We start from the raw sequence: 25465 nt of genomic DNA, 5'->3' as shown, positions 1-25465 counted from the left end.
AGAGGACAAGAACTGGGAAAGAAGACCCTAGTCTAGTGGAAACCAGGATTGAAAGAGTGCTTCAAAAAGGAAAAGGCAGTCAGAACCGCACTGCTGCAGAGAGGTAACAGAGGAGGAGAGGATGAAGATCAGGAAAGTGCCATTTGGTTGGTGGTCTTGAAAAGAATGGTTTCAATGGAAAGAAGAGAGCCAGGAGTACTGATATGCATGGTGAAAAAGCTGGCTTGAACTAGGGACAGGGGCAGACCACAGCGAAAAAAGAGCTTTCAAAATTTTCCTGATGGCGGAAAGTCATCACCTAGGGATACTTACTAAAAATTTGAAATTTCCAGATCTCATTTCATTCCCACTAATCAAAATCTCCATGGACACGGAGGGTCTGGAAGCAGCCCAGGGGGATTTTAAATCACCAGGACTATATCAGTGTTTCTCAAACATTAATGAACATGAGCTACACCTGGGGATTTGGCGAAACTGTAGATACTGATTTTGTAAGTCTGAGGCAGAGCTTAAGATTCCGCATTCTAACACATTCCTAGGTGATGTCAATGCTGCTAGTCTGAGGACCATATTTTTGTCGTCCCACAGAGGAAGATGGCAACACCTGATTCTTCCTGGCACCTTTCTTTTATACCACCTGTGGACCATGCTTCTGGATCCTTTCCACCCTCACCAATAGATGGTAGCAGATCTAAACATCCTCTTCCACAGAAGTACAGGCTTGGAGATTCCATTCCAGTCCGTCTGACTTCCCCTATGCCTTAAGAAGTACCCCTTATTCACTCCTCCAAGGCAAATAATTGGATTCGATGAGCACAGAAAAGCTGTCCTTGACTACTCCCTCTTCTAGACTCTTATACCATGTACTGTCTGTACCATTTCACTGGGCACTTAAATATGCTTTACCTTATTACTATAGTTATTAAATTGTCTAACACTGTCAGTTTTTCATGTTTTAGTATTGTCTCCACAAGCCCTTGGAGGCCAGGGATCAACTACTAACTTTATTTTTCTTCTTAACCTTGACTTATAGTAGTTTGCTCATAATATTGAGTATGAATGATCCTTTCCCTCAGTCAGCCATTAATTAAATCAAATGTTTATTCTATTTGTTTCACTCTGCTTTCTTCCCAGGGGGAAAAAAAAAAAGAGGGCATACCAAAAAGTGTTAATGGTCTAGAAAAGTTCTGTACTCATCTGCAAATCTGTGTTCATGATTTATCCTCTGAGAATCTTTCAACACATCACTAGGGAAAACTTTTCCAGACCTGGCAAATGGATATTCCAGAGCTAATGTTTACTTTATCTAGGGCAGGGTGTGAGTCCATAACACAGTGTCAGTTGGTCTACCAAATGACATGCTGGTCTCTCAAAACCATTCTCTACTTTTCTATGGCTAGCCTATCATAATTGGCTAATATAACCACCACCCCACCCCCGCCCGCCCAGACATAAAATTCACAGCTTTCCACAATTTCTTGCCAGTTAAAATATGTTGGCCGATTAAGTCCTCTTTACTTTAGTCCTGCAGTTTATTGTGGACTCACTAGACTATGTCTATTTTACAAAACGGTAGCTTTCATTTTTGAGTAAGCATATTAGGTTACTCAGTTCTTGTCCCTCCACACCATTTTCTCTCTGAGACTGCCTGATCCCATGGTTCTCAATACCACTTACACGTCAATGACTCCCCTATTTATCTACCTGTCCAACACCACTTTTCTTTTTAAAAAATATTTTTATTAAAAATATAGCTAACATACAATGTTATATCAGTTTCAGGTGTATACCATAATTATTCAACATTTATATACCTAAAGAAGTGATCAGCATGATAAGTCCAGCAACCATCTGACATCATACCACGCGGTCACAATATTATTGACTATATTCCCTATGCTGTATATTACATCCCCATGACTTGTTTTATATCTGGAAATCTGGACTTCTTATTCCCCTTCACCTTTCCCCACTTTTTAATTTTTCAATTACAGTTGACATTTAATATTATTTTATATTAATTTTCTGTGTACAGCATAGTGCTTAGACATTTATATAATTTAAAAGTGATCCCCCTGACTAGTCTAGCACCCACCTAGCACTATATAGTTATTACCATATTATTGACCATATTATTCCCTACGCTTTACTTTACATCCCCATAACCATTTTGCAACTACCAATTTGTACTTCTTAATCCCTTCACATTTTTCACCCTGGCGCCTACCCCCTCCCATCTATCACCCAAACAATTCTACTACCCACGTGACACCGTACATGGATACTGTATTTCCCTGAAAATAAGACCAGGTCTTATATTAATCTTTGCCCCAAAAGACACATTAGGGCTTATTTTCAGGGGATGTCTTATTTTTTCATGTACAACAATTTACATTTACTCAGTTATTCATGTATAAAAATCTACATTTATTCAAATACAGTCATGTCATCTTCTTCTGGAACATTGTCATAACTCTCCAAACCCCGAATTCCGGCTTGAATTTCTTGCGACTCCATTTCCTGTACAACCATTGGCCCCAATCTCTCATGTCCAGCAACAGAGCTCTCCTTAAATGAGCACTTCTTGTCCATGTCGCCTGCTCATAGTGCATTGGCAACACAGCTGTCAGTGATTTTATCCCATGAATTCTTCACACAAGTCATGACCTGTTGCAGGCTAGGCTTCACCAAGTTTCCATGCTGATTTCTCTCCATTCTATTTTTAATGTAGTCATTGATTTCCATGCACAAATGGTCCTCGAAAGGCTTGTTTATTGCCATATCAAGAGTCTGGAGATAGGCAGTCATTCCTGCGGGAATCATTGTTTGATCTATTCTCTCTGCAAGGAAGTTCTTCATGTCTTCAGTGCGGTAAGTGCTTTCTGAATCCCAGACTAGCAGACCTCTTTGGCCACCTCATAAAACAAATGGCAGCATTAAATTGACCCACTTCCTTATAACTGCTTCTGTGCACCAGGGTTTTTCGGTTTTAAGAACATAAATACCTGAGACACTTTTAACCTTATCTTTCTTGCCCTTAGTGATGATTAGAGGTGAGGCTTTCTTTCCACCCAGACGAATCACCAAAATACAGGTAACACGTGCACTTTCGTAACCAGTGGAGGGAATGTAGATTGACGTGGCACCCCTCTGATCAATTGTTGTTTGAGATCCTTGGCCCATAAACACTGCAGTTTCATCCATAGTAATCATGTTGGAGGGTTGGTATTTAGAAAAGTCGATGCCATCAACAAAGGACTTGAATGCAAGTGCACGTTTAATAACTTCAGTTCCAGTTTGAACAGTGTTGTCAATCTTCTTACTAGAAATAGTTCATATCGCTGAAGGAAGCCATCCAGCCAGTGTTGTGATGGTTTGAATTCTTCTGGGGTATTTCTAACTGTGGTGCCATTGCAAGGGCAAATGCTTGAATATCAGCCCTGTGCACAACCAAAGCCTTTGCTCTCCTGTCAGCAATCCATTCACAGATGATGTCTTCCAGCTCAGGAAATAATGGTTGTCAACCTGATCCACACTTGCGCTTCTTAGCATATCCCTCGTCCACTTGTTGACTGAGGTTATCGTACTCTGCTCGCCATTTTTGGACAATTTGGAGATACAACTTCTCCTCTTTGCAGAAAGCCATAAGATTCTTGCCCCAGGAGTCCTCCATGATTCCTTTCTTGTACTCGATGGAATAGCTCCTTCTTTTTGCACTCATCTTGTCTGGAGGTCAAAATATATTCCCTTTAAATCTACCATTAAATCAAGTGTTAATTGAAGACTTATGAGACAGGAGTGGCAACAAAAATGATGACAGTTAAGAATGATGTTGAAGCCCTAATCACCTATACCTCAAATTATACTGTATTTGGAGATAGATCCTTTAAAGAGGTGATTAAATTACAATCAGGTCATTAGGCCAGGTTCTAATCAAACGTAACTGTTCTTACAAGAAGAGGACATCTGGACACACAGAGAGACAGAGAGGAAACACCGTGTGAGGAAATGACAAGAAGGCAGCCTTCTACAAACCAAGGAGAAATAACTCAGAAGAAACCAAACCTGTCAGCACCTTGATCTTGGACTTCCAGCCTCCAGAACCATGAGAAAATAAATTTCTGTTGTTTAAGCCACCAGGTCAGTCATATTTTGTTATGGCAGAACTAACAAATTAATATAGATACTATATGCGACTGAGTTTGCACCTTATGCTGGAGGCAATGGGCAACTGGGGCAGGGTTTAAGCAGGAAGAAGACTCTTTATCCATCCATCCCTCACTCCCCATATGCAATGTGGCAACTGTGCCAGACATTAGGAGTAAAGTTCAAATAAGGTTCATCTATAGAAATAACATTTTACCTGAGGGAGAAACAGGAGTTGGCCAGATGAAAAAAAAAAAAATAAAATAAGAAAAAGGAGAGAGGGGTGTTACATCATGGTCAAGAGAAAGGGAACCATATGTGTGAAGGCCTTAAGACAGGAATGCTCTTGGCACATTCAAGAAACTGACATTAGGCCAGTGTGGGCAGACCTGGCTGAAAGAGGAGAAAAGCTTTAAGAGATGCAGATGGAGGGAGTCAAGGCCAGATCATGCAGGGCTTCACAGGCCTCATAAGCAAGTGTGAACCTTCTCCAGAGAATTTTCCTGTTGCCCAGCCCGACTCCCTCATCGAGGCTGAAGTTGAAGCCACTGCCTCTGGCTGTCACCATCTTTCCTTCCAACGAGCAGCCAGAAAAGCCCTCCCCATCACCCATCTGCCTGTTTATTGCAGCCAAGGTGACACCACCAAATGCTTTTCTTCCTGTCCAGTGCTCTGGATAGAAAGAAATGCATTTGGTGGTGTCACCTTGGCTCTAATAGAGAGACACAGGATTTGCATTTCATTTTGACTTCTTTCCAATGCTTCCAGCCAAAACATAGACATCACTGCCCGTCATTCTCTTCTTAGTTCTGTTTTCCTTTTTTCCCCCTCCGCCCCATTTTTTCCCCTTGACATTCTACTCTTCGATGCAGAGAAAAATCATCCTTAGCAACAGTTTTATTGCCCTGTGACATTAACATAATGAAGGAAATCACTTAATTTTGATGAATTATCTCATCATAAGCAACTAATTAACGGCTATGAAGGAGCAGGCACTGGGCTTCTCCTCAGAGAGCCTTTACCTGGAGCACTTCAGAATAGCCCTACCCTCGGCATCAAGGGGGGTCCTCTGGTTGAGACAGGCATTTCCTCTCCAACAGGCTCCCCAGTTCCATGTCTCCCAGCCCTAATTCTGCACTTTCTTGCCTGTCCCAGCCTGGGGTGGCAGTGTTGGGCTGGCCTATATACTCAGCAGTCACAAGGCCGCCTGTGATGCGGATGATTTAGGTTAACTGGAAATTTTATTAAAACCCAATCTAAGCCGGCCACTGCTGCTCTCTGTTCTCATTACCCTCCCTCTCTAAAATCAGGCCTTGGCCTCTGTGCCTCACTGAATGTGTCTATAAAACTGAGGGAACAGGCAACCAACAGCTAAAATGCACTTAATCAGGGGATAATCTAGACCCAGGTGGACAATAAATACTTAGAGGGGCAGAGGAAAGAGAGGAGGGAAGAGAAAACGGCAGAGGAGGAGGACAATGGGGAGGTTAAAAATATATCTGTTGCAGCCTTGAGGGGAACTGCACAGAAACACAGAATCCCAGGCTACACAGGACATGGGAGACCATGGCATGAGAAACAGAGGCCAGAGAGGTGACATGACCCCTGAAAATTCAACAGTTCACACAGCCTGGGACACATTCTCATCCTGGGCTTCTATCCTAAGCCCTGAGCTTCTCAGGTCACCGTACCTGTCCTCACCTGGCTTTTCCCCACAACCTTCTCTATTCTTCCTCCAACTGGACCCTGGCATCTGGCCCAACTCCAGGCAGCAGCTGCTGTGTCTGCAGAGATGAAGGGAGGGGCACTGAGGGATGGGATGGGAGGGGAGAAGGCTGGAGGCTGACCCACCCCTCTGTGGGGAGACATCTCCTTGGGGAGGAGTTGGGCGTCCGAGCCAAGCAGGGCAGGGGGTCCCTGTGATGCTGGGCCAAGCACATACAATCCTTCTGAAGGTCAAATGTTCAACTGAAAAGGCCAGAGACTCTATGTTGGTGTTCTAGGAAGGAGAGGGCACTGGGAAGGCACTGCTGAAATCCTCCTTTTGTACTCAGCCTAGGTCTCTTTCTTCTCGCTTCCAAACTCTGAGATAAACAGCCAGTTAACAGTTTCCTTCCTACCCCCAACCGGAATGTTCCAGGCTCTTTGCTATTCTAGTTCAGGTTGTATAACTTAGTTAATTTAGTCCCTTGTTTCCTGCCCCTGCATCCTCATTTTCAAAGCCAGTGGATGTATGGTCCCAAGTAGAATGAGCACCTTCTCTATAGCAGCCCCAAATAAGAATGAGTCACTCATTAATTCATTCAGTTAATGTTCACTGAGCACCTACTATGAACACAGCCAGGGGCAGTGACAAGCAATTAATGTGGTCTTTGCCCTCAGAGAAACTAATGCTTAAACAACTCACATCACTATATCCTGTGAGGTGTGGGCTAAGGTAGAATCGGTTGCCCACACCATGGCATGGGAGCACTGAAGAGGGACAGAGTCCTCATATGTGGGCATTGAAATGATGGTCAGGGAAGTTTCCTTTGAGGAGGAAGTCACATATCAGAAAGGCCTTGAATGATTAATAAAATTCTGCCAGGCAGGCAAGGTGAAGAGATGAGTATTCCAGGCAATGGGAACAAAGGCCCAGAAACCTGAGGGGCAAGGACGTTCTGGGGACTCCAGCATGTCAGAAGGCAGGATGCACGCTAGAAAGTGTTTATGGGGTAGGATAGGAGTGGGGGAGTGAGGATGAAGGATGACACTATCTAGATAGCTGCAGTCTCCCTATGAAGGCTTCAGATGCCCTGGAAAGGAGTTTGAGCTTTCTTCTGAAAAGATAAAACTGGGAAAGAGTGAGGGAGTGAGAAGTAAAAGAGAGAGTGCCCAGGGGCTCAGAGTGGCTGCAGTTGGCATGGGGAAGTTCTCTGAGACAAGTTCTCCTCATGAAGAAGGTCCTGCTCTCCTCAGATGTCCACGGGTAGAGTCTGTGTCATGCGCCAAGGCCTGAAGGTGCCCAGGCCATTACCACCACCTTCCACATTCAGATGCCCTGGATGTCACACTCTGGGGCTTAGACCGGGAGGTATCATTGTCTAAGAAAACTTTACTCAACATCCTGAATCTCACATTCCCTGCCCTACCTGAAGTGGCCCCCTCCACGTTTATATTAGGTGGTCCTGGGTGGACTATGCCCTCAAGACAGCTAACAGCTCATCCTGAGCAGGTTGTAAAGTACCTCAGGAAAGCACAGGGGAAGCCAAGAATTTTAGTCTCTACACTCCTTTCCAGGTTCCAGGGACAAGTTTTCCATACTTTTCCTAGAGCGGTTTACTCACAAAGTTAAGCTTACGCAAGAGGAGAGGGTGCAGGTTCTGAAGTAGGGCAGGGAAGCACAATGGGCATAAGGCCTCCAGAGGCAAACGGCTTGGGTCCTAAGGCCAGCTCTAGACTCACACCAACCTTGTGACCTTGGATGTGCTATTTAACTTCTCTGAGCCTCAGCTTTCTCATCTATAAAATGGACATGATGTTAGTATCAAATACTTTTGAATAGTACAGTCTCTGGCACATAATAAATATTTAATAAATGCTGCTATTATTAGAAGGCTAGATATTTCAGGCTCCACAAGTTCAATTCTTACTTCAAATTCTTCTATCCCTTTTTGGGTGTTCTCTCTCACTCCCACCACCACACCATATAAAAGAATCGTCCTTTCTTTAAAAACAAAACAAAACAAAAAAACAAAAACAAAAAACGAAAACAAAACCTTCTGGTGGATTCCCTCACCTGGTCTTTAGACACCTGCCAAGGCACCTTCTCTATTCTCCTTCCCCTGGGGCCTTGTGCTGATCTTAGAAAGCAGGGACTCTCAGGACCCCTTTCCTTGGTACCTTCCAAGAAGGGAAGCACTCAGGACATTTAACAGGGCTGAATAAAAAGCAATAATAATATATGTTTAGTCATTAGCTGCATAAATAATCAAAGATGACTGCCATATGATTCCTGGTTAAACATCATTTGGGAATCTAATATATAAGGAGTTATAAATAAAGGCAGTGTGTAGAATCATTTCCTTAGAATCGGCACAGCCTCCGCTTTTATTTTTAGCATCAAGTTGCCTTCAGCCTGACTCCTGTTCAATTTTAAGTTAATTTCCCTCTCTCAGATGTCTGAGAAGGAAACTTTCAAGGGCAGGGTCAATGAAGAGGGCTTAGGTGCTATGTGTGCCTTCTGCTTCTCTATAAAAGCTGAGGTGTCTTGGGGATCTGGGGCAGGCCCCATTCATACCCACCTTCCCCCTACTCTTCCCAGAGGCTCCACAGAGGGGAGCAAAAGGGAGGTGCCTAGTGTGGGGGACAGAACATAGAGTAAGAGCTCTATGTTCCACACGAGTGATCTTCAGTTTCTCCAAGCTTCGGTTTCCATACCTAAATATCAGACATTATCAAACCCACCTCTGGAGACTGTTGTAAAAATTAAATGTTATAATCTATAGAATGTCACGGGCACATATTAGGTGTTTGATAAACACTTTCTTTTTTCTTTTTTCTTTTTTTTTGAGAGAGATCAAAGTTCTTTATTTTGGATACTAGATTCTTATTTATATGACTTACAAATAGTTTTCTCATTCCCTGGGTTCTTTTCACTTTTTTTTTTAAATTTTATTTTATTAAATTTATTGGGGTGACAATTGTTAGTAAAATTACATAGATTTCAGGTGTACAATTCTGTATTACATCACTTTCTAAAGCGTGTTTTTCCAGGACCCATCAGCTCCAAGTCAAATACTTGTTTCAATCTAGTTCTGGAGGGTACAGCTCACACTGGCCCATGCGAAGATCAAACCGGCAACCCTGGTGTTACGAGTATCACATTCTAACCAACTAAGCTAACTGGCTCCCCCAACTCTTACTTTCTTACCTCAAACTTATCTTTTCCTTTTAGGGTATTTTCTCCCGCTCTCATCACCCTCCACATAAAAGGATCGCCCCTTCTTTAAACAAACAAACAAACAAACAAACCCAAAAACCTTCCAGGTGGATTCCCTTACCTGGTCTTTAGGACACCTGCCAAGCCACCTTGAATATCACCGAATGTCATTTCATCTCTCATAATACAGCGCTTTAAAGTGATGGTCCACTGCCCTTTCATTAGCCCCACTATAGATGGAAACAAGAGATACATCAAGAATGAAAAAAGGAGTGACGTCATAGGAATGGCGGCAGCGGGGCGCACTTTTTGAGTTCTCCGTCGGATCTTATCAGAAACGGGAAGCTTATAACCCATCAAAGGACTCTCTGCTCATCACGCAGAACAGCGAAGAGACTCGCTCAGGGATTTCTTGCAGGTGGGGAAAAATTGGGCGAGCAGGGGAAGAAGGAAGGGAGCGGAGCGGAGACACGCCGCACCTGCGGCGGCGGTGGGGACGTGGGTTGGAATCGCGGTCCACACCTGTGGCGGTAGAAATTCTGCCCCCACCCTTGGGTTGTGGAAATCTGCTCCGCACCTGTGCCTGTGAAATTCCAGCCCACACCCACGGCTACAGATACGCAGGATATCCCAGGACGGAGGAGAGCCCGGAAGCCAGGAGGTGGGCGTTTTGCCCTGCGTCCCACAGCGGACCTCTCCCGCTGCAGAGGCAGCATATCCAGCATTAACTTCAGCTAATAACCTCAGTTGGTCCTTGGGCCGGACAAGGAACACAGACTCCGTGCCTGGGCACCTTCCGCCGCTCTTCCGACCCTACCCCCGCCTTTCTAGAGACTTGATCTAGCCCCTGCACTAAGGAGCAGCGGCAGATTACAGAGGCGCCTTGGAGCCCCGGCTCCAGGAAGACAGGCAGGCCCATGGAGGAGGCTAGGAGCTGGGAATCTTCCGCCCCCAGCCACCACCTTTTCTGGCCTGCGGGAAGAGTGTTAAGACAGCGGGGCTGGGAAAGAGAAGACCCCTCCTTCCATCCCCAGCACCCACCCTTTCTAGCCAGCCTAGAGCAGGGCAAACACATCCCCAGCTGCAGAGACGCAGGGGTTCCCAGGACAAAAGAGAGAACACAAAAGCCAGGTGGCGGACTCTACTTTGCGTCCCACAGCTGACCTCTCCCCCCCGCAGAGGGAGGATATCTAGCATTTGAGGCTATTAAACTCCATACCTGGGCCCCTCCACCCGCTCTTCCAATCCTACCCCCACCCTTCCAGAGACTTGAACTGGCTCCTGATCTGAAGAGCAGTGTCAGATTACAGAGGAGCCCTGGGGTTTGGGCTATGGGAAGACTGGCCGCTGGCTCTGACCCAGGGAAGAGGCTGAGAAGAGTGTGGTTTGTTTTTGTTCTGTTTTGATTTGTCTTTATATTTTTGACATCTTTGCCTGTGTCGAGTGGGGACTCTGTGCTATAGCAGAGAACAACCTGGAGATTACTTGGTGGGCTTAAGCCACAACTGGCGCTGTTTTGTTTTGTTCTGTTTTGATTTGTCTTTATATTTCTGACATCTTTGCTTGTGTCGAGTGGGGGTTGTCGATTGTTTTTTTACATGTGAATGTATTTGACTTTTTCCTTGTTGTTATTGTTGTGCTTGGTGATTTGCTTTGTTCTGTAATTGCCCTACCAGTGCCCAGCTTAAGAGGCACAAGATTCAACATACCCAGCGGCCAACTCCAGACCAAGCCAGAGTACTACCGGGTTTGACCTACAAGTGACACACTCAGAGGGGATTCTTTACAGGCACATAGAGGCCAAAGGGCAAACCACATCTAAGCGGTCAACCCTCACGCAGCAGAATACCCTGCGTGGGCAAAGCCAAGTCTCACAACTAGTCAGCCTAGGAGTTAACTCCACCTACTCACAAGCGAAAAGCAATTAAGGATCTTCTTTAACAGGACAATATACACAACACAAGAGTCACTTTTAGAGCACACGCAGGGGAGAAGAACGAAGTAGTGCAAGTCAAATATAAAGGACATTTATTATATACTAATCCAGCAAGAACTAAGAACTCCAGGGCATCTACCTAATACATCGAAGCAAACACAGAGAGTCAGCCAGAATGAGGAAACAAAGAAACATATCCCAAATAAAAGAACAGAAGAAACCTTCAGAAATGAAACTAAATGAAGCAGAGGTAACCAAACTGTCAGAGACAGAGTTCAGAATACTGATGATAAGAATGTTTAAGGAACTTAGAGAGGACATCAAGAAGGATGTAGAAATCATAACGAACAACCAGTTAGAACTAAAGAACACAGTTACCGGAATAAAGAACTCACTTGAAGGAATTAACAGCAGGTTAGATGAAGCAGAGGATCGAATCAGCGACTTAGAAGACAAGTTAGCAGAGATCACCCAAACAGAACAACAGAAAGAAAAAAGAATAAAAAACAATGAAGATGGTTTAAGAGACCTATGGGATAACATCAAGCGCAACAACATGCGCATCATAGGAATACCAGAAGGTGAAGAGAGGAAGCAAGGGATTGAGAACATATTTGAAGTAATAATGTCTGAAAATTTCCCTAACCTGATGAAGGAAACCAACATACAAGCCCAGGAAGTGCAGAGAGTTCCAACCAGGATAAACCCAAACAGGTCCACTCCAAGACACATTATAGTTAAAATGGCAAAGATTAAAGACAAAGAGAGAATCCTAAAAGCAGCAAGAGAAAGACAGAGGGTTACATACAAGGGAACTCCCATAAGACTATCAAATGACTTTTCTGCAGAAACATTGAAGGCCAGGAGGGAGTGGCAGGAGATACTCAAAGTGATGGAAAACAAAGGCCTACAACCTAGGTTGCTTTATCTAGCAAGGCTATCATTTAAAATTGACGGGGAGATAAAGAGCTTCCCAGAAAAGAATAAGCTAAAGGAATTCATTACCACCAGGCCAGCATTGCAAGAAATACTAAAAGGACTTCTGTAAATAGAAGAAAGACGAAAACAATCTAACCACAAATTTAAAAATGGCAATAACTATGTACTTATCAATAATCACTTTAAATGTAAATGGTTTAAATGCTCCAATCAAGAGACATAGGGTGGCTGAATGGATAAGAAAGCAAGACCCTTGTATATGCTGTATACAAGAGACTCACCTCAGATCAAAAGACACACACAGGCTAAAAGTGAAGGGTTGGAGTAAGATATTCCATGCAAATGGAAATGAGAAAAAAGCTGAAGTTGCAATACTTATCTCTGACAAAATAGACTTTAAAATGAAGAAAATATTAAAAGACAAAGATGGACACTATATAATAATAAAGGGATCAATTCGACAAGAGGATATAACCCTAGTAAACATCTATGCACCCAACATAGGAGCACCTAAATATATAAAACAGATATTGACTGACATAAAGATGGAGATCAACAGTAACACTATCATAGTAGGGGACTTCAACACACCTCTGACAACAAGGGACAGGTCTTCCAGACAGAAAATCAATACGGAAACAACAGCCTTAAATGACACATTGGACCACTTGGATTTAACCGATATTTTCAGAGCATTCCACCCCAATGCTGCAGAATACACGTTCTTCTCAAGCGCACATGGAACATTCTCCAAGATAGACCATATGTTAGGCCACAAAGCAAGTCTGGATAAATTTAAGAAAATTGAAATCATACCAATTGTCTTCTCTGACCACAGTGCTATGAAATTAGAAATGAACTACAGGAAAAAGACTGGAAGACACACAAATTCATGGAGGCTGAATAATATGTTACTAAATAATGAATGGGTCAAACAGGAGATCAAGGAAGAAATCAAAAGATATCTCGAGACAAACGAAAATGAAAATACAACGACCCAAAATCTATGGGATGCCGCAAAAGCAGTCCTAAGAGGGAAGTTCATAGCACTGCAGGCCTACCTAAAGAAACAAGAAACATCACTAATCAACAGTTTATCTTCACACTTAAGGGATCTGGAAAAAGAACAACAAAATAAGCCCAAAGGGAGTACAAGGAAGGAGATAATAAAGATCAGAGCGGAAATAAATGAAATAGAAACCAGAAAAACAATACAAAAGATCAATGAATCCAAGAGTTGGTTCTTAGAGAAGATAAACAAAATTGACAAACCTTTAGCCAGACTCATTAAAAAAAAGAGAGAGAGGACCCAAATTAATAAAATCAGTAATGAAAGAGGAGAAGTGACAACAGACACCGCAGAGATACAAAAAATCCTAAGAAATTACTATGAGCAACTGTATGCCAACAAATTTGACAACCTGGAAGAAATGGACAATTTCCTAGATGCATACAACCTCCCAAGGCTAACTCAAGAGGAGACAGAAAACCTGAATAGCCTGATTACCACCAAGGAAATTGAATCAGTAATCAACAATCTCCCAACAAACAAAAGCCCTGGACCAGATGGCTTTACAGGTGAATTTTACAGAACGTTCAAAAAAGAATTGTCACCTATTCTCCTCAAACTCTTCCAAAAAATCCAGAGGGAGGGAAGACTCCCAAACACTTTTTACGAAGCCACTATCACCCTGATCCCAAAATCAGACAAAGACACCACAAAAAAAGAAAACTACAGGCCGATATCGCTAATGAACATAGATGCAAAAATCCTCAACAAAATACTAGCAAACAGAATTCAGCAATATATTAAAAAGATTATACACCATGATCAAGTGGGATTCATCCCTGGTATGCAAGGGTGGCTCAACATCCGCAAATCAATTAATGTGATACACCACATTAACAAAATGAAAAATAAAAATCATATGATCATATCAATTGACGCAGAAAAAGCATTTGATAAAATTCAGCAGCCATTCATGATAAAAACCCTTAAGAAAGTGGGAATAGAGGGATCATATCTCAACATAATAAAGGCCATATATGATAGACCCACAGCTAACATCATACTCAATGGGGAAAAACTAAAACCATTCCCCTTAAAATCAGGAACAAGGCAAGGCTGCCCACTTTCTCCACTTCTATTCAACATAGTGCTGGAAGTTCTAGCCACAGCAATCAGACAAGAAAAAGAAATAAAAGGCATCCAAATCGGTAAGGAGGAAGTAAAACTGTCATTATATGCAGATGATATGATACTATATTTAGAGAACCCTAAAGACTCCACCAAGAAACTATTAGAGCTGATAGATGAATTTAGTAAAGTAGCAGGATACAAAATTAATATTCAGAAATCAGTTGCATTTGTATATACCAATAATAAAACATCAGAAGGAGAAATTAAAAAAGCAATTCCATTTACAATTGCTCCAAAGACTATAAAATATCTGGGAATAAATTTAACCAAAGAAGTAAAAGATCTGTACTCAGAAAATTATAAGACACTGAAGAAAGAAATGAAAGAAGATACAAATAGATGGAAACACATACCATGTTCATGGATAGGAAGAATTAATATAGTTAAAATGTCCATACTGCCTAAGGCAATATATATATTCAACGCAATTCCTATCAAACTACCAACGACATTTTTCACAGAAATAGAACATATAATCCTAAAATTTATATGGGATAACAAAAGACCCCGGATATCTTCAACAATCTTGAGAAATAAGAACAAAGTGGGAGGTATAACAATACCTGACTTCAAATTATACTACAAGGCTACAGTAATCAAAACAGCATGGTACTGGCATAAAAACAGACCCATAGATCAATGGAACAGAATAGAGAGTCCAGAAATAAATCCATGCCTATATGGCCATTTAATCTATGACAATGGAAGCAAGAATGTACGGTGGGGTAAAGACAGTCTATTCAATAAATGGTGCTGGGAAACTTGGACAGACACATGCAAAAAGATGAAGCTGGATCACCTCCTTACACCACATACAAAAATAAATTCAAAATGGCTTAAAGATTTAAATGTAAGATCTGAAACCATAAAATTCCTAGAAGAAAATATAGGAAGAAACTTCACAGACATTACCCGGAGTAAGATTTTTACTGATATATCCCCTCGCGCGAGGGAAGTAAGAGGAAAAATAAACATGTGGGATTACATCAAACTAAAAAGCTTTTTCACAGCAAAGGAAACTATCAATAAAACAAAAAGGGATCCTACTGATTGGGAAAAGATATTTGCCAATGATATATCTGATAAGGGGTTAATATCACAAATTTATAAAAAACTCACTCAACTCAACTCCAAAAAAACAAACAACCCAATTAAAAAATGGGCAGAGGACATGAAGAGACATTTTTCTAAAAAGGACACACAGATGGCAAACAGACATATGAAGAAATGTTCAACCTCACTAACCATTAGAGAAATGCAAATAAAAACCACAATGAGATACCACCTCACCCCAGTCAGGATGGCTATCATCAATAAATCAACAAACAACAAGTGCTGGCGTGGATGCGGAGAAAAGGGAACGCTGGTGCACTGTTGGTGGGAATGCAGATTGGTGCAGCCACTATGGAAAACAGTTTGGAGATATCTCAAAAATCTGAAAATGGAACTACCTTATGATCCAGCAATCCCACTCCTAGGTATCTATCCGGAGAAATCCAAAACTCCAATTCAAAAATCTTTATGCATTCCTATGTTTATTGCAGCACTATGTACAATAGCCAAGACCTGGAAACAACCGAAATGCCCATCAGTAGATGACTGGATTAAGAAACTGTGGTACATTTATACAATGGAGTATTACGCAGCCATAAAGAAGAAAGAAATCTTACCATTTGCAACAACATGGATGGACCTAGAGAACATTATGTTAAGTGAAATAAGTCAGAAAGAGAAAGACAAATACCATATGATCTCACTTATATGCGGAATCTAAAGAAAAGAATAAGTGAATGAACTAATCAGAAACAGTTTTGGAAACATGGAGGAAAAACAGAGGGTTGCTAGAGGGGCGGGGGGGTGGGGATAAGGGGAAGGTGAGAGGTTTTGGGAACGTACAGAGAGATAGTGGATGGGGGGAGGGGGGTTCACACAGTGTGAGGGATATAAATGATAAACGTCTAGGTTTTGCTTTGTCTTGTGCACCTGAAACTAATTAAAAAATAAATAAATAAATAAATAAATAAATAAATAAATAAATAAAATAAATTAAAAAAAAGAAATAAGCTATCGAGGTTTAAATAAAAAATGACATGGAGAAACCTTAAAAAAAAAAAAAAAAAAGAATGAAAAAAGAAGCCCAAAACATGATGGTACCCATGGTGCCTGGACCACAACATTTACCATTGCTGAACTCTGGAGCTTTCACTTTAGCACTTAATGCTTTCTTGTTTTATACTGGTTTATAGTTCCATCAACTCTGAGAGTCTTCCTTTTTTACATTTAGAACAACAACAACAAAACCTGGAGCAGCAATATTTGTATAGACAAAATGGACTTTAAAACAAAAACTATAATAAGAGACAAAGAAGGACATTACACAATGATAAATGGATCAATCCAACAAGAGGACATCATCCTAGTAAACATCTATGATTCCAACATAAGAGCACCTAAACATATAAAGCAAATGTTGACTAACATAAACGATGTTTGTTATGTGATGCACTACATAAACAAATGGAAAGATAAAAATCATATGATCATACAAATAGATGCAGAAAAAAGCATTTGACAAAATCCAGCAGGCATTTATGATAAAAGCTCTCAGCAAACTGGGAATAAAGGGACCATATCTCAACATAATAAAGGCTGTATATGACAAACACACAGCTAATACCATACTCAATGGGAAAAAGCTAAAGCATTCTCTTTAAGATCAGGAACAAGACAAGGATGCTCACTTTCACCATTTTTACTCAACATAGTACTGGTAGTCCTCGCCACAGCAATCAGACAAGTAAAAGAAATAAAAGACATCGGAAATGGAAAGGAAAAACAAAACTGTCATTATCTGCAAATGATATGACACTATACATAGAGAACCCCAAAGATTCCACCAAAAAACCTATTAGAACTGATAAATGATTCAGTAACATAGTAGGATAGAAAATATTCAGAAACAGTTTGCATTTTTATACCCAATAATGAAGTAACAGAAAGAGAAATTAAGAAAACAATTGCATTTGTGATTGCATTAAAAAATTTAAATACCTGGGAACAAATTTAACCAAGGAAGTAAAAAACCTGTACTCAGAAAACTGTAAGACACTGAAGGAAGAAATTGAAGAAGATACAGATAAATGGAAGGATATACTGTGCTCATGGACAGGAAGAATTAATATGCTATCTAAAGCAATCTATACATTCACTGCAATCCCTGTGAAAATACCAATGGCATTTTTCACAGAATAGAACAAATAACCCTAATATTTATATGGAATAATGAAAGACCCTGAATAGCCATGGCAATCTTAAGAAATAAAAACAAAGTTGGATGTATCACGCTATCTGATATCAAACTCTACTACAAGGCCATAGTAATCAAAACATCATGGTATTGGCATAAAAACAGACACATAATCAATGGAACAGAATAGAAACCCAGAAATAAACCCACATCTATATGGTTATTTAATCTATGACAAAGGATTAATCTATGACAAAATATACAATGAAGTAAAGACAGTCTATTCAATAAGTGGTGGTGGGAAAACTGGACAGATATGTGCAAAAAAAATGAAATTGGACCCCCTTCTTACTCCATATAGAAGAATAAACTCTGAATGAATCAAAGACTTAAATGTAAAACCTGAAACCATAAAACTCCTAGAAGAAAACATAGGCAATAAACTCTCTGACATACCCTTAGTAATATTTTTTCTAATCTATCTCCTGAGCAAGGGAAACAAACAGTAAAGAAATAAACGGGACATGAAACTAAAAAGTTTTTGGATATCAAAGGAAACCATCAACAAAACAAAAAGACATCCTACTGAATGGGAGAAGATATTTGTCAATGATATATCAGTAAAAGATTAATATCCAAAATTTATAAATAATTCATACAACTAACTCAACACCAAAACCACAAACAATCCAATTAAAAAATGGGCGAAGGATCTGAATAGACATTTCTCCACAGAGGTCATACAGATGACCAACAGACACATGTAAACATGCTCAAACATCACTAATCATCAGGGAAATGCAAATTAAAACAACAATGAGATACCACCTCACATCTGTCAGAATGGCTATCATCAATAAATCAATAAACAAGTGCTGGCAACGATGTGGAGAAAAGGGAACCTTCACACAATGTTGGTGGGATTGGAAATTGGTGTAACCACTATGGAAAATCGTTCGGAGTTTCTTCAAAAAATTAAAAATAGAACTACCTTATGACCCAGAAATTCTACTTCTGGGTGTTTATCCAAAGAAATCCAAACACTAATTCGAAAAAATATATGTACCCCAATGTTCATTGTAGTACTATTCACAATAGCCACGATATGGAAGCAACCCAAGTGCTCCTCAATAGATAACAGGATAAAGAAGATGTGATACATATATACAGTGGAATATTAGTTAGTCATAAAAAATAAAATATAACAATTTGTGACAACATTGATTGACCTAGAGGGTATTATGCTAAGTGAAATAAGTTAGACAGAGAAAGACAAATGTCATTTCATCTCACTTATATGTGGAATCTTAAGAACAAAATAAATGAAAAAACAAAACATAAACAGACTCATAGATACAGAAAACAAACTGATGATTAGAAGACGAAGCGGGGTTAGCGGACTAGGTGAAAAAGGTAAAGGGATTAAGAAGTACAAATTGGCATTTACAAAATATTCATGGAGCTTTAAAATACAGCCTAGGCACTTCCGGAAAAATAGCGGCGTGAGGTGAGCCTCTGTCATGCGGGAGACCCTGCTCGCTGCGCCATTTGTCATGCAGTGAGGCCTGCGGGGTCTCTGCTCCCGCTCCCCATACAAGAACGCAGGATATGGTGAGGCCAAAAAGGAACACCCACGGAGCCATAGGTAGGGGAGTCATAGCACTATATTCTCTCTGGCGGCACTATACTCTCACTGGAGGCTGGATCCACACTGTCCGCAACCAGCCATCCTAACTGCAATCCGTGCTTGCCAGCCCAGCCACCATCTTCTTGCTAGCCCCCATTTTTCTCTCTTTCCTCTCTCTCTCCCTCTCTCTGCTAGCGTAGCCACAGCAGTTATATTAGTGGCCAATGGCTCACTGGTTACAGCTGACGGCCAACTAGCCACAGCTGATGGCCATCCCATCACAGTTGATGGCCATTTACTACCTGAGCCAGCACCTGTCTATGTGAGGCCGAGAGCCTGGAAACTACTTTCTGGGGCTCTGCCCCCACAGCCTCTGTAAAGCTCCCCTGGAATTTACAAATAATCGAACAACAAAAATTCCACAAAGGACTCCCTGCACAACAGACAGGCAAGACGAAGAGGCCCACTACCGACTGAAATCACCTACAGGTGGGAGATTCGCACGAGTTGGGGGAGGAAGTCCTTGCCAGAGCAATCAGGCAAGAGAAAGAAATAAAAGGCATCCAAATTGGGAATGAAGAAGTTAAATTATCACTCTTTGCAGATGACATGATGCTATATATAGAAAACCCTAAACACTCCAACAAAAAGCTATTAGAAACAATCAACGAATACAGTCATGTTGCCGGCTACAAAATCAACGCACAAAAGTCCATTGCCTTCCTATATACTAACAATGAAATCTCAGAAAAAGAAATACAAAAAACAATTCCTTTTGCAATTGCAGCAAAAAGAATAAAATACCTAGGAATAAACTTAACCAAGGATGTGAAAGACCTATATGCTGAAAACTATAAGACTTTTTTGAAAGAAATTGAAGAAGACACAAAGAAATGGAAAGACATTCCGTGCTCATGGATTGGAAGAATCAACATAGTTAAAATGGCCATATTACCCAAAGCAATATACAGATTCAATGCAATCCCCATCAAAATCCCAATGGCATATTTTAAAGAAATAGAACAAAAAATCATCAGATTTGTTTGGAACCACAAAAGACCCCAAATAGCCAAAGCAATCTTAAGAAAAAAGAACTATAATGGAGGTATCACACTTCCTGACTTTGGCTTGTACTATAGGGCTACAATAATCAATACAGCATGGTATTGGCAGAAAAACAGACACATAGACCAATGGAATAGAATTGAGAACCCAGAAATAAAACCACATAAATATGGACAGATAATTTTTGACAAAGAAGCTAAAAACATACAATGGAGCAAAGACAGCCTCTTCAATAAATGGTGCTGGGAGAATTTGATAGCCATGTGCAAAAGAATGAAACTGGACTGCTATTTGTCACCATGTACCAAAGTTAATTCAAAATGGATCAAAGACTTAAGCATAAGACCTGACACAATAAACTGCATAGAAGAAAACATAGGTACTAAACTTATGGACCTTGGGTTCAAAGAGCATTTTATGAACTTGACTCCAAAGGCAATGGAAGTAAAAGCTAAAATAAACGAATGGGACTATATGAAACTTAAAAGCTTCTGCACAGCAAAAGAAACCATTGACAAAATAAAGAGGCCACCAACTGAATGGGAGAAGATTTTTGCAAACGGTGCCTCCGATAAGGGGCTAGTATCCAGAATATACAAGGAACTCATGAAACTCAACAACAAAAAAAACAAACAACCCAATTGAAAAATGGGCAGAGGACTTGAAGAGACATTTCTCCAAAGAGGACATACAAATGGCAAATAGACATATGAAAAAATGCTCAACATCACTAATCATCAGAGAAATGCAAATCAAAACCACAATGAGATATCACCTCACCCCAGTCAGAATGGCTATCATCAACAAGACAAATAGTAACAAATGTTGGAGAGGCTGTGGAGAAAAAGGAACCCTCATACACTGTTGGTGGGAATGCAGACTGGTGCAGCCCTTATGGAAGGCAGTGTGGAGTTTCCTCAAAGAATTACGAATAGAATTGCCATATGACCCAGCAATCCCTCTCCTGGGTATCTACCCAAAAAATCTGAAAACATTTAGAGATAAAGACACGTGTGCTCCAATGTTCATTGCAGCTTTGTTTACGGTGGCCAAGACATGGAAACAACCAAAATGTCCTTCGATAGATAAATGGATAAAGAAGTTGTGGTATATATACACAATGGAATACTATTCGGCAGTAAGAAAAGATGATATAGGAACATTTGTGACAACATGGATGGATCTTGAGAGTGTAATGCTGAGCGAAACAAGTCAGACAGAAAAAGCAGAGAACCATGTGATTTCACTGATATGTGGTATGTAAACCAAAAACAACAAAGAACAAGACAAACAAATGAGAAACAGAAACTCATAGACACAGACAATAGTTTAGTGGTTACCAGAGGGTAAGGGGGACGGGGGGTGGGGGGTGGGAGATGAGGGTAAGGGGGATCGAATATATGGTGATGGAAGGAGAACTGACTCTGGGTGATGAACACACAATGGGATTTATAGATGATGTAATACAGAATTGTACACCTGAAATCTATGTAATTTTACTAACAATTGTCACCCCAATAAATTTAATTTAAAAAAAAATACAGCCTAGGGAATCTAGTCCATATAGTGTAATAACTATGTATAGAGGCAGGTAGATGCCAGACTAATTGGGGGGAATCAGTTCATAAAGTATATAAATATCTAACCACTATGCTGTACACCTGAAACTAAGATAAATTAATAGTGAATATCAACTGTAAATGAAAATTAGGAAGAAATTTTAAAAAGGATAAAGGAAGGGGGCCACGCACGAAAGGATGTGGCAGACTCTTGAAGCTAGGAAAGGCCTCAGCTGACATCCAGTAATAAAGTAGGAACCTTGATTTTATAACTGCAAGAAATTTAATTCTGCCCAAATGAGCAGGAAACGGATTCTCCTCTAGAATCTCCAGAAAGATTCACAGCCCTGCCCAGCACATCTTAGTTTTAACCCAGCAAGATCCATGTTGAACTTCTGACTTACAGACTGTATAATGATAAATTTGACTTGTTTAAGATATTAAGTTTGTGGTAAGTTGTTATGGCAACAATAGAAAACTATAGTAATATTTATGATAGAAGTATTTACTGATAATAACTATTATTGACCTCTTACTAATCATCAAGTACCATGCTAGCCATTTTGATTACATTATTGCACATAAACCTCAACAATCATACAGGGTGAGTATTACTAACCCTGTTTTATACCGTGTTTCCCCCAAAATAAGACCTAGCCAGACAATCAGCTTGTCATGCAGGGACTCAGCTCCTGCTCCCCACACAAGAACACAAGATGTGGTGAGGCCCAAAAGGAACAACAACAAAGCCATAGATAGGGGAGTCCTACCACTATGTTCTCAATGGCGGCTGGTTGAGACACAAAAGCAAACATCCACCAGTACCCCAACAAGGGGTCTTCCTGCTCCCCAGTCTCGCTGGTGGCCGGGCGAGACACAGGAAGTAGGATCCACACGATCTGCAATCCGCCATCCGTGCTTGCTAACCCCACTTGCTGGCCGCAATCTGCTGTCTGCTTCTCTGCCATCCAACCAACCAACTAGTGTAGCCATGGCAGTTATATTAGTGGCTAATGGCTAACCGGTAACAACTGATGGCCACCCAGCCACAGCTGATGGCCATCTAATAACTGAACCGGCACCTTTGCATGTAAGGCTGAAAGCCTGGAAACTGCTCTCTGGGACTCTGTCCCCGCACAGCTCTAATGTGTCAATTGGAGCAAAAATTAACATAAGACCCGGTCTTTTATGTTAGATGTATTATATTATATTATATTATATTATATTATATTATATTATTATTATATTATATTACCAGGTCTTATATTAAGTTTTGCTCCAAAAGATGCATTGGAGCTGATGTCTGCCTAGGTCTTATTTTTGGGGAAACATGGTAGTAGATAACAGAGGCCAAATAACTTGTCCAAGGTCACATGCTGAAACTAATTCTAAGTTTGTATTCAACAGAACCCATCCCCATTCCACTGCCCTGTAATTCCACCCAGAATTATACTTGCTGTACATGTTGAGCAAACCACAATTTTTTAAAAAGAACTGATTTTCATTAAATATTACTAAATGCCATACACTGTACATGATCCTTTATATATCTCCCTATGGTGAACCGTTATCTCCAGTTCATAGATGAGAAATTGAGTGTGAGGAAAGCTGAGTAATTTGCCTAAAGGAACATGACTAAGAGAGATTCACACTCGAAGTCTGAATCCAAGGACAATTTGTTCCATAATGCCTAGGATATGAAGACTTGAATGTGAACTCCAATTTCTTCCAGGTAACCATCCTCAGGGCTTCATGGTAAGATGGGCACTCACTGGAGACCCAAAAGGGATTCTTCCCACCCCTCCCCCAGCCTGCAACCACAAGCCAACAGCAGTAGCACTTCATGAGAGTGTGGTCCTGCCTCCCCTGATAGGGGCCCTCCCTGGAGCCAATGTTGCTCTCTGGGAGATCATTCCTGGGGCAGATGACGAAGAGGTTGATTAAATATAGGGAGATCTCCAATGGCGGCAATCCACAGATACTTTCACTCATTTACACCTCATTTCATCTCCGCCAACTCCACTTATTTCCATTTAATGACCTTAATTTCTTTAGCACTCCAGGTTTGCCAAACTGGCTCTAAAGGGGAAATTAGCATTCAAGCAGCTTTTCCAGATATTCGTTTCTTTCGTTTCAAAATCCGCAAGAGATCCAGGAAGTACAAGGAGAATTCCTTACTGATAGCCTTTGGAAAGTTCTTCCCCAGCCTGTTGGCCTGAGAATTCCAGTGGCTGCCCAGGTTTGGGGCCGCCCGCTGTAATTCCATTCCACCACAGGTTGGTGGAAGTAGCTCTTTGGATCAACTCCTTAGCAGAGCCTCCTGCTGAGCCCCTGCCCTCCCCATGGCCTCCCCCTTACCCCCACTCCCTGGACTGTATGCTGCCCTTTTCTGTCATCTCTAGGAAAAATCCCTGTTCCTTCATCTGTGAGCTGAAAGCTCAAAGTCTTCTGTTGTCAAATCCCTGTCACTGGGTGAAATTTATGAATATTGCCAGCACTGTTCTCAGTGCTTTGTATGTAGTAACGTATTGAATTCTCATAAAAACATGAGGAAGGGACTACTGTTATCCCATGTTATAGATGAAACTGAAGCACTAAGAAATTAAGTTCTTACCCGAGGTCATACCACTAGTAAAGGGTGGAGCTCAGATGCAAACCCAGGAAATATCCTTAGAGCCCAAGCTTTGGCTTCCACCTCTACTGGAGCCTTCCAGAGCCAGTCCTAATGCTACCCGTAAAACATCTAGTTCTGTCTTGCCCTTGTTCTCCAGACCCCAGCCAACTTGGAATAGCCATGTAAGACGCCTGCGTGAGTCAGGGCAGAAGGAACTGAGGGAAGAGGGAGACACAGGAGGGACCTTCTTGTGGGCTGCCCCAGATAGCAACTCAACCCCAGCTACATTGAATACAAGGAGTGAGAGGAGCTGAAGGGACGGTGGCTGATGTCTGTCCCTGGGGTTGAGTTTTAGAACAGTGAACCTCTCCTCTGAAGGGGATGATGCTAACAGAAAGAATCTCAACTACAGAGAGCCCCAATCAGGGCTGCAGTGTGGCACTGTCTGCCTTCCCATCCAGGGGATAGGGCATGCCAACACATGCACGTGCTGAGCCCAACTGGGCTGGGCTCTGTTCCCCTCCACAACACCCACCATGAGATGACTGGACCCCAAGACTCAGCTCAATGGGAAAAAACAAACCAAAAAGACATAGAGGGGCTGCTGGGCAGCCTGACAGCTGTCTGCCACTTCCTGCTGCTCAGTACAAACCCCGAAGTCAAGGCCCAGCCCCTGGTAAGCCAATATGGAATGTGCATCTGCTCATCTAGACTAATGAGAACGAAGTGTGACCGCTGTGTTGCCTGCAGCTGAGCTGTGAGGCTGTGAGTGGGATGTGTGGATTCTACTCATACACACGTGTGCATCTCACCCACTCAGGCTCTCACACATTCAGGCACTTTGCTGAGATCTAGCAGTAGCTTCCACCATTGCCCGTGCTTCTCTAGCTCCTCCACCAGTGGCCACAGGGAGAAAGGAAACACCCAGACAGGTCTACACCAACACAATGAAAAGAATAAGTAGGGCTTCATGTCTTATCTTGTCTACCCGAGCCACTGGGGCCAAATGGGGTCATGGCTTAAATCTGGAAGATGGATGCTTCCATTCTGAGCTCTTATTAACGAAGACACAATGATAATGGAATGTCTCCCTATAAGACTATAAGAACAGGCCAGAGACTAAAATATTCTATCACAGAATCCCAGATTGAAAGGAGTCTTAGCGGTAACAGGTCCAACACCCATTTGATGCTGAAATCCCTATGCAACCC

General features: G+C 41.4%; 1 protein-coding gene across 21 annotated transcripts in view; it reads right to left on the bottom strand.

Annotated features, from left to right (window-relative positions):
* Nucleotides 1-25465, bottom strand: part of GRIK4 (glutamate ionotropic receptor kainate type subunit 4) — a 635671-nt gene that overhangs the window by 393337 nt on the left and 216869 nt on the right. For 2 of the 21 annotated variants that reach the window (XM_074321326.2, XM_074321322.2), the window contains exon 6: nt 9189-9297. The exons of the other annotated variants lie outside the window; for them this stretch is intronic. The gene's annotated coding sequence lies outside the window, so the exon portion shown is untranslated. The remainder of the gene's footprint in view (nt 1-9188; nt 9298-25465) is intronic. 21 annotated transcript variants of the gene reach the window in all.

The sequence above is a fragment of the Rhinolophus sinicus genome, chromosome 9 (genome assembly GCF_057876585.1).
Source record: "Rhinolophus sinicus isolate RSI-liver-muscle chromosome 9, RSI-T2T, whole genome shotgun sequence".
Classification (NCBI taxonomy): domain Eukaryota; kingdom Metazoa; phylum Chordata; class Mammalia; order Chiroptera; family Rhinolophidae; genus Rhinolophus; species Rhinolophus sinicus.
This window is presented reverse-complemented; position numbering and strand designations above follow the sequence as displayed.